The following is an 8,949-nucleotide window of genomic DNA, read 5'->3' on the forward strand; positions in this document are numbered from 1 at the left end:
ACCGGGAGAAAATACTCAGATAGATAGATTATATGAAAACAAATGAGGGCGCTGTTTTTTTCTCTCAAGATTTTAGCTTTGCTATTAATTTTCATTAATATGAACATTCAAGTTTTCTTCGTATTGAATAGAAAGATTTAAGTGAAAAATAGCGTAAAAGCCTATTTACCCTTTAAAAACTTGCAGAGGTTGATGATTCACTGACAGACCTCGAAGCTCCGGAAATTAACTGCCGCGAGAGGACCCCCCCCCCTTTTTTTTTTTGGCAAGCACTGACGTGTGCTTACACGGTAAACAATGCTCATGCATCTGCATTGAGAAATTATGTTCTACTGAGGCTCAGCAAAATGTATTCTAAGAAATATCTACCTGGTAGAATTAAGAGCAATGACTCGGTGTTCCTTTCCGTTGGCATATAGCGAGGGGGGGGGGGTGTTGAGAAAAAAAAGGAGTGTTCACCCCCCCCCCCCCCCCCGTTGAGCAAAACAAATAATAATAATAATTAGTGCTTACCTACCCCCCCCCCCCCCCCCCCCCCCCGCTTATTCGCCACTGGCTGATTCGCCGCTAAATATTTTCTCACGAATTGGGAGAAGAAAAAATAGCGCTCCTTACTCCCCCCCCCCCCCCCCGAAATGTACAACTTTTCATTATCATCATTAATATTATTAGTATTATTTAGTTATTATTATTGATATTATCATCATCATTATTATTAACATCATTGGTACTGTCGTTATTATTGTCATCATCACCATTATCGTTATCGAAAGTACAATTCTGGTATGTGAATATAAATATAATCGAATCAGGGTGTATTTTTGTATTTGGAATACTGTAACAAGGGCCAAGGTGGATTATTTTGTTTACATGCTTTCATTACTTTTAAGCCCCGATCCTAGCATATATCCGACAACAATTTTTGTTTTTAATCGGACAACGGGTATACCACGCAGAATCCAGAAACTGCAGTTACCCTGTTTAATATACACCCAAAGCCTAATACGATTAATTAAATATTAAAATATGCTTTGAACTGTGAGAAAAATAACATTCATATTTTTATCAAATTACTCTATTAATGTGCCAAATTTCAACATATTTTGTTGCTCCAAACCCAAAACTCCAGCTGTAAGATGACCGAAATAGCCTGAACTAACCAAGCTGCTACAGAGTATGTACAGAAGCAGAATGCACCAACATCAATGGATGCTACATCCATGAAGGAAGAAGGAGAAAATAAGAAAGTGTGCGGGAGAGAGAGAGAGAGAGGGGGGGGGGTACCACTTACACATAAGAAAAAGAAGGGTAGAGATACAAAGAGAGGTGATTCGATGGAGAGAAGAGATAAGAAGAGAGTATTAAAGAAGACAGAAAAATATTGACAGAGAAGTTATAAAAGGGAGAGGGGGCAGAGATTGATGGAAAAGAGAGAAGAAACAAAAAATTGGAAATAGAAATACACGGGTATGAAGTGAGAGAAGAGACAGAGAGAAAGAAAGACGTTTATACAACGGAGAACATATAGTTATAGACAGGCGCGTACGCAGGATTTTTTCAAGGGGGGGTTTTAACATTTATAAATCGGTCCGAAAATTTCGCAACGACTCAGCCAGCCGCTGAATAAGAGAGGGGGGGGGGTAAGAGGACACTTTTTTCTTTTTTTTTTGGTCTCGAAATTTGGAAATTTGACATTTTGCTCCGTTGGGGGGGGGGTAAGGTCACCTTTTTTAGGTCGGCCATGGGAATAATTTTTTTTTTTTTTTTTTTTTTTATTAAAAAAAAAAAAAAAAAAAAAAAAAAAAAAAATCCAAAAGGGGGGGTTTTAGGTTTTTTTTAGGGGGGTTTACACACAAAAAATTTCCAAAGGGGGGGGTTTAACCCCCCAACCCCCCCCCCCCCCCTGCGTACGCGCCTGGTTATAGATAAACTTCAAGAATCAAAGGGTTGTACCAAGATAAATTAGATAATGATAATGCACTATCCAGACAAGGATCGAGTCAAAAGCAACGGTAAGCGTTGCCAAATAAAAGTTGAACTGTTCATACATCTTTCTTTATTGTCATTGAGGCTTGTTCAGATATGCGCAGAAAAGCTGCCCTTTTTTTTGTTTTATCTTTTTGCCGTGACATACCTACACGAGCCTTTATGGTGTGCCCACTACGAGCAGGCATATCAATTTGTCAATGTTTATTAAACATCAATTTTCACAGGGAATGTTGGTCCCCCCCCCCCCCCCTATCTATCTCTCTCTATGTTAACTACTTTATTCCCTTTCCTCCTAGAAAGTATCTTCAATATATTGCATCTTGGTACCACCTGCATCTCACATTCTGTTTCATTCATTTTCTCCTTTTCTCCTATTTCCCTTCCCGATTATCGATCACTCCCATTCTTCCTCCAGCTATTTTTCATTCTTGCTTTTTTCTCAAATTCCTTCTCTCTTTCATTCCACATATCAAATATACATTATTTATTCACTATTTGCTATATATTACTTCAAGTGGAATGATATTTGAAGTGACTGATAAGCCTTATGCTACGGTCACAAAAGTTCGTACGAACGACAATTTTGTACGAATCTCCGTTTTTCCATTGTCTTCCCGTATTTCCATTGTCTGAAAATTGTTTGTACGGCGGCGTTCGTAGCAGTTCGTAATGGCATTTGTGACCGAGGCTTGAACTTCATGAAAGCGGTCTCTGTGTACCACATTTTGTTTTCTTGATCACATCTTGTTTTCTCTTTCACATTTCCCCCCTTGTATCTAGCTGCCAAACTAAATTAATTTTCAGCTTTAAGATACAAATCTTTTTCTGTTAATCAAAATCAACATCAAATATTAATTCCTAAAAATAGTCAAAACAAAAGTCAAGAATTCACACTGCAATATCGTATCTCTTTCTTCAGTGTAAAGTACAGTCATTGATATATTATTTGTCATTCATAAAATATAATCCTCATACATCTACATTGTCCTAATCACAACAAAACTATTGACGTCGAAAGCAGCTACATGTTCATCTTTCTGTAAACCAAAATCAAAATTCTGTGACACATCTGTTTTACATCAGACCTTATCAGCACTAGGATAGTGTTTAGAATAGGGTCGTCATTCGTGATGTATACATGAATGGAGTTGGCTATAGAAAGGAACATGTACCTGCCACAAGATCAAATTGGTGTATACATGGATAGTAGAAATAAACAGTAGTAGTACCACATCTGATTCCATTATAAAAAGTATTTAAAACAAGAAAAAACAATCATAATGATGAATAAAACAAAATTAACAAACCGAAATAAAGACAAATTTAACTGAAAATCATACTGTTCAAGTTAGGGCTGAATAATATGCTATAATTTGCACTTGTGTCTTTTTTTGTAGCATTCTTTAAGTTCTAACATTAATCACATCACACACACAATTATACCTGAATATGAGTTCATTTGAAACCAATTTTGTCAAAACTAGACACAATTATTGAATTTCTTGATCTATGACATCAACAGATGTGTTAAGTAAAGCTTGTTTGGATATGAGGCAAGATAATTCTCATCATGAAATGTTGAGGATTTCAAATCATTGAAATGTTGAATGCATTTATTTGGATTAAAGGTCAAAGGTCAGAATAGTGCCAACTTTGGGGAGATGCTAGAAGCATTAGGAGCTATGTATAGGTCAAAATGGAACAATATCCCACTTTACATCAGATAATTAATTTGTCTTGCCAACTTTCAAAAGATCCGTTAAAGTATATCTCTTCCCTCAGAAATATAAATGATCTATACCTATTTTATTACTTTCATATATTTCTCTTCACATTCTACGATTTTGTAAGTGCCATGATACATTTTGTTTTTAGTGCTCCTAGATAATCAAAACTGTTATCATTACTAAGGTTGGAAGGTTTACAACTTTGGTGATTCGTTAGTGGCAGCAGGGGGGTGTTACACAAAGACTATTAAAGATCGACTTTCAGTTGGACTTAACTATGACAGGCAATTCATGCCACTGGTTGCACTCACTATTGGTCTCTCAAGGGACTTCACAAATCTACAGAATTCACATTTTTGGATACCCGGTAGTTTATTATTCACAGAAAAAAACAGTATCTAAAGATCAAAATTTCTAAGATTTTTTCCCTCTAATTTTACAACTGGTTCAAGAATTTTTAAGGGCATAAATCGCCTGCCATAGTTCAAGTCCAAATTAAAGTTGATCTTAGTCTTTGTGAAACACTCCCCAGGAGTTATAAAAAGGGTCATAAGTTTGGAGGGGTTACAACTTTGGTGATACTTTAGCGGTAATAGGGGCAGAAGGGGCAATGTTCTTAACTGCCTCCAGCACTTTCTCATTTGATGCGTGATCGCTAAAGTCCTTATTGCGATACTCCAGGAGTACTCCCTGATCACCAGGTCCAATAACAAAGATGCCACCTAGTGTGAGACCATTACCTGCATGAAAGACAAACAAAGATGTGGAGGTTTCTTAGTTAATAAAAGATGCCTTTAAGTCATGTCATCAGTAATGTATAGCTACAGAAGAATGGGGGAAGGGGGGGGGGGGGTCATTATCACATGATAATGAATATGTATGAAATAAGACCTCTTTGACCTGTATGCAAATGTGACACTTGTGAACTTATATGCTAGTGCGATGTGATACATTATATGGAATAGTCTTGTTTTGCACATACAAAAAATTGAGTTGTGAATATTAAAAATAAAATGCTGCATCAATCTAGCATTAAAGAGAAGGTTGAATTCTAGGAAAAGGTGAAAAATAATTTGTGAGTGTTATCTTTGTTATTATGCAAGTCTGGACTTAACTATGGCAGGCTGTTCATGTCACTGGTTGCGCTCATCATTGGTCACTCAATTATGATCTTTGAATTATAATTTTTCCTTCAATAATGAACTATTGAAAATTGTTTAAAAAAATAATTTGTGACCATGATTTGTACGTCCCTTGAAAGACCAATGCAAGTAAAAGGTGAGAGCAAACAATGGCATTAACAGCCTGCTATAGTCAAGTCCAACTTAAAGTTGATCTTAGTATTTGTGATACACCTCCCAGTACTAGTAATGGCATGTCATTATTTAATGACCGTGCCTCGGTAGCTCATGACGCAACTACACAAAACACCCTAGAAAAGTTGCACCATAGAAATGATCATGCGTGGATATATAGTCGTTCGTGAAGTAGGCAACTTGGCGATCACTACATAACACTGAGCCAACAGGTACACTTCCGTGCATAAGTCTGTGTGCAGCCCACTGTAAATCCATGCAAGAGCAACTTTAAAATTGGTGGACAGCAAAAATAATTACACTAAAATGAAAATTGAATAATTTCCAGAATACTACCTCTGGACAACAATCAACTCATCTCTAACAAATTATTTAAGCCTGTCTGCACTAGTTCGGCCAGGAGGGATTAGAGCTCACTGGGTGGTCACTGACAGGTGGCTATCTCATCAACTCAGCTCTCAATTAACATAAGAAAAAGGGGATCATGGGGAAGTTACCATTAGGTACCGATTGGGCATTGTTTGCTATATAGAGGGCGCAAGTAGCTACAAGTAGTGCAGTCCCACTTTAACATTTTCCACACAGAAAAAGACAAACTCACCTATATAGTTCCCTTGAATACCCTGTTTCTTGTTTTCTCTGACTTGGAGCAGGGTTGAGATACGAAGAAGACCCACAAGGCTCATGTTTCGCTTCTCCTCTCCGTAAAACCTCATCTAATAACAAGAGTAATTAACACAAAAATAAAAAGAGGAAATGACAACAATCATTATTGGAGTAGAAACTAGTAGAAGAGCACCACTATGACAAATCTTAACAAAGCAATTATAAATTCTTTACACTTTCGCACTGCTTCAACTACAGTGTATAATTAAAAATCTGATGCTGGGTTGAAGCTTGGTCTATTTAAAGAAGAAGTTGACCAAGGTTTAAAATCAAGTTAGTACCGGCATCCAGTCCAAACGCATTTTAATATGGACCTTGGAATCAAAATCATGCCAAGAGCATTACACTGCATTGTAATTATCATTTTAGAGACCAATGATGTTAGGTTCAACACGTGTACAATATTGCTTTTGTGAACGATGACACAAATTCGACAATGAAAATATATTGACATAGTTTAGAACAAATTGTTATGTTGACATGATGTATAATTGTACATGTAATAATAATAATTGTATCAACATGTATGTCAAAATTGTCAATCAGTTTGTTTTTAGGTTTCCGCATACACCTTAGCTCTTACCTCTGTATCAAGGAAGACTTCACCGGAGAAGAAAGGCAAGAACTCTTTGTAGCCTCCCGGTTCTAGGAGTACAGCGTAGAGCGGGATACCAAGGGCATCCAGCTCCGGCTTCAGAGAGGACAGCTCTTTAGCTTCCTAGATAAAGACAAGAAAAGAAAAAAAATGAAATAAGGGGGTCCAAGATATTGGTGGTGCAATGGCAGGATACCTCAGACACCACTCACTGGTTTCATTGCGGAGACCTATTTAGATTCCTAGAAATTATTAAAAAAGAAAGGAACAAAAATTGAATGTAGGTATCCCAGAATTTTGTGATGCAACGACAGGATGCTTTGGGCAACGAACACTTGTTTCTCCAAGGATAACTTGTTTGTTTCCTATACCAATATAAATTGTAGACCTGACAGCCTTGGGGGGTGTTTCGTAAAGCTGTGCGTAAAGTTACAAATGACTTTACAAATGATTTGAATATGAACAGGGGCGGATCCAGGAATTTCTTGCCGGGGGCACACGGTGGGAAAGAGAACATATATATATATATTTTTGTTTAAGTCCCAAAAAAAAAATCGCTACAACTCAGCCAGCGCTGAATAAGCGGGAGGGGGGGGGGGGGGGGGGGGGGGGGGGGGGGGGGGGGGGGGGGGGGGGTAAGAGGACACTTTTTTTTTTTTTTTTGGTCACAAATTTTTTTAATATGACATTTTGCTCCGTGGGGGGGGGGGGGGGGGGGGGGGTGGGTAAGGTCATCTTTTCAGGTCAGCCATTGGTGTATTTTTTTTTTTGGGGGGGGGGGGGCCGGGGGGGGGGCACGCCCCTGTTTTTCAGTACATTTTGGGCGAATTTAGGGCTGATTTTAACATTTTTTTTTGGTCGGGGGGGGGGGCATGTGCCTCCTGTTTCCCCCCCCCCCCCCCTAGATCCGCCTGTGTATGAAAGCCAAATGGGATGCCAAAAATTTTTCCTGACATTTCAACAAAGTGTGACTTTTCCCAAAATCTCAATTAAATTGAAGCCAAAAATACACTATGTATGATACGGTTTATCTACATCTGCATATTTCAACTTTAGCTTATCGATTAAAGGATTTTAGAATCCCGTTTAGCTCTTCATATTCAAGTCATTCGTAAAATCATGCATAACTTTACGCACAGCTTTATGAAACGCCACCCAGATAGTACCATTAATGGAACATTTTTTTAAAGACTGCTCTTCGTCATCCTGACTTCATGTCTCCTACAATTACCTCTCTGCACAAAGATCATCCAGGCCTGCGCACAGCCAGGACCACAGCTCCTGTATCCTTCCACAGATCCTTGGGCCTTGAATGTCCTCACCGCCTCGTCCACTAAGCTAAGCTGAGCCTGGAGCTTCGTCTCCCCCAGGAGCTGGAGAACGGCTCCTGCTAGGTAGGCCTCCGTGGTCGCTGCTCCACCCCTAGGCAACCAGAAGTCCATGTTGGCTACGAGCAGCCCTCCGACTGCTGCTGCAGCTGCTCCCCACAGCAGTGCCATCTTCAGTTTAGAGACAGAAAGAAAGAAGTACAGTAAAGACGTTATACCAATAACTTCAAATAAAACTAGTGGTTTAATTATGGAGCCGTCTTAGCCACTCAGATCCAGCATGTCCAGCAAAGCATAGAGAGCCAAATCGAAATCCATGTTGAAAAAGATTTTCAAAATGGATTTTGATTTTTGACCCATAATTTCCTAAAAAGGGACTATTAAAACTGATTATTCAGTAAAGTTGGTAAGTGGAACTGATTTATTATAGCCTAGGCCTAATTTACAATATAACATGCACGAGGTAAAATGACATTTTGGGGGATTTTGGGGGCAAAACGCTACGACCTGAAATGGCCGTGCGTTATCAAGGGAAGTGTATAGACGGTTTCCGTCTCTAAAGAGAGAGCCGACCCTACCCCAATAAGAGGCTATCGAACGAAAGAGACGGAAAATTCGGTCTAGTTGACAGTAGACTCGCAGGCTTAATTTCAATATTTTTAGGGCAAGCAACTTTTCTGTAGGGCACATTCCTATATTACAGCACAAATCATAGGGGTTAAGAATTGGAAAGTGCACAAAAAATCTCCAAGGCCAATGAGAGGGTCATCCACGTCACGCGTCATGCCTTGGTGGTAGGCCTGGCTTTGATAATTTAACATTTTAAGACCTGGACTCGCGATCTTAATTTTTAAATTATTCTTTCTCAGTTTTCTGGCAGCGGTGATTTGAAAAATTGTATTTTACTGCTATTTAGGTGTCATCAATTGTCACTAAATTACCGATTTTTAGTGAAATCAGTTGAGTTTGTTCAGTGGCGTTTGAAACGTCGAGAATCAACAGAACAGGTTTTAATACACAGCCAGGTCTTAGCGCGTAGGCGCAGTGGGCCTCAGCCGTCTCGTCGAGAGGGGCGGAGCAGAGCTGGGCTGCTCCGTGGAGTTCCCAGGCCAGCTAGCCGCGCCGGTCGTTCACCTTGTCCTTAACCTTGTGCTTGACCGGGCCGGAGCCGAGTCGAAAAATACCTGAATGGAAAGATAGTTTAATAAACTGTAAACATGAGGAATTTATAACAGGCATGTACTACTCACAATTTCAATGTAGACGTAGCTCGGTTTGGGTTTTCAATTTCTTTTCGCGACAAAGTTTTCTAAGCTAGAGCTGCGCTG

The 8,949-nt window shown here is 39.2% G+C and overlaps 1 long non-coding RNA gene across 1 annotated transcript; it reads right to left on the reverse strand.

The window, feature by feature from the left end:
- Positions 1-2,895: 2,895 nt before the first annotated feature.
- Positions 2,896-8,949, reverse strand: LOC115921663. Its single transcript, XR_004063023.1, has 5 exons — positions 8,872-8,949; positions 7,525-7,792; positions 6,282-6,416; positions 5,634-5,748; positions 2,896-4,456 (listed from the first exon to the last, which is right to left on the reverse strand). It is a non-coding gene; the product is annotated as an uncharacterized LOC115921663 (long non-coding RNA).

This window comes from Strongylocentrotus purpuratus, unplaced genomic scaffold (assembly GCF_000002235.5).
Source record: "Strongylocentrotus purpuratus isolate Spur 01 unplaced genomic scaffold, Spur_5.0 spur5_scaffold_10, whole genome shotgun sequence".
Classification (NCBI taxonomy): domain Eukaryota; kingdom Metazoa; phylum Echinodermata; class Echinoidea; order Camarodonta; family Strongylocentrotidae; genus Strongylocentrotus; species Strongylocentrotus purpuratus.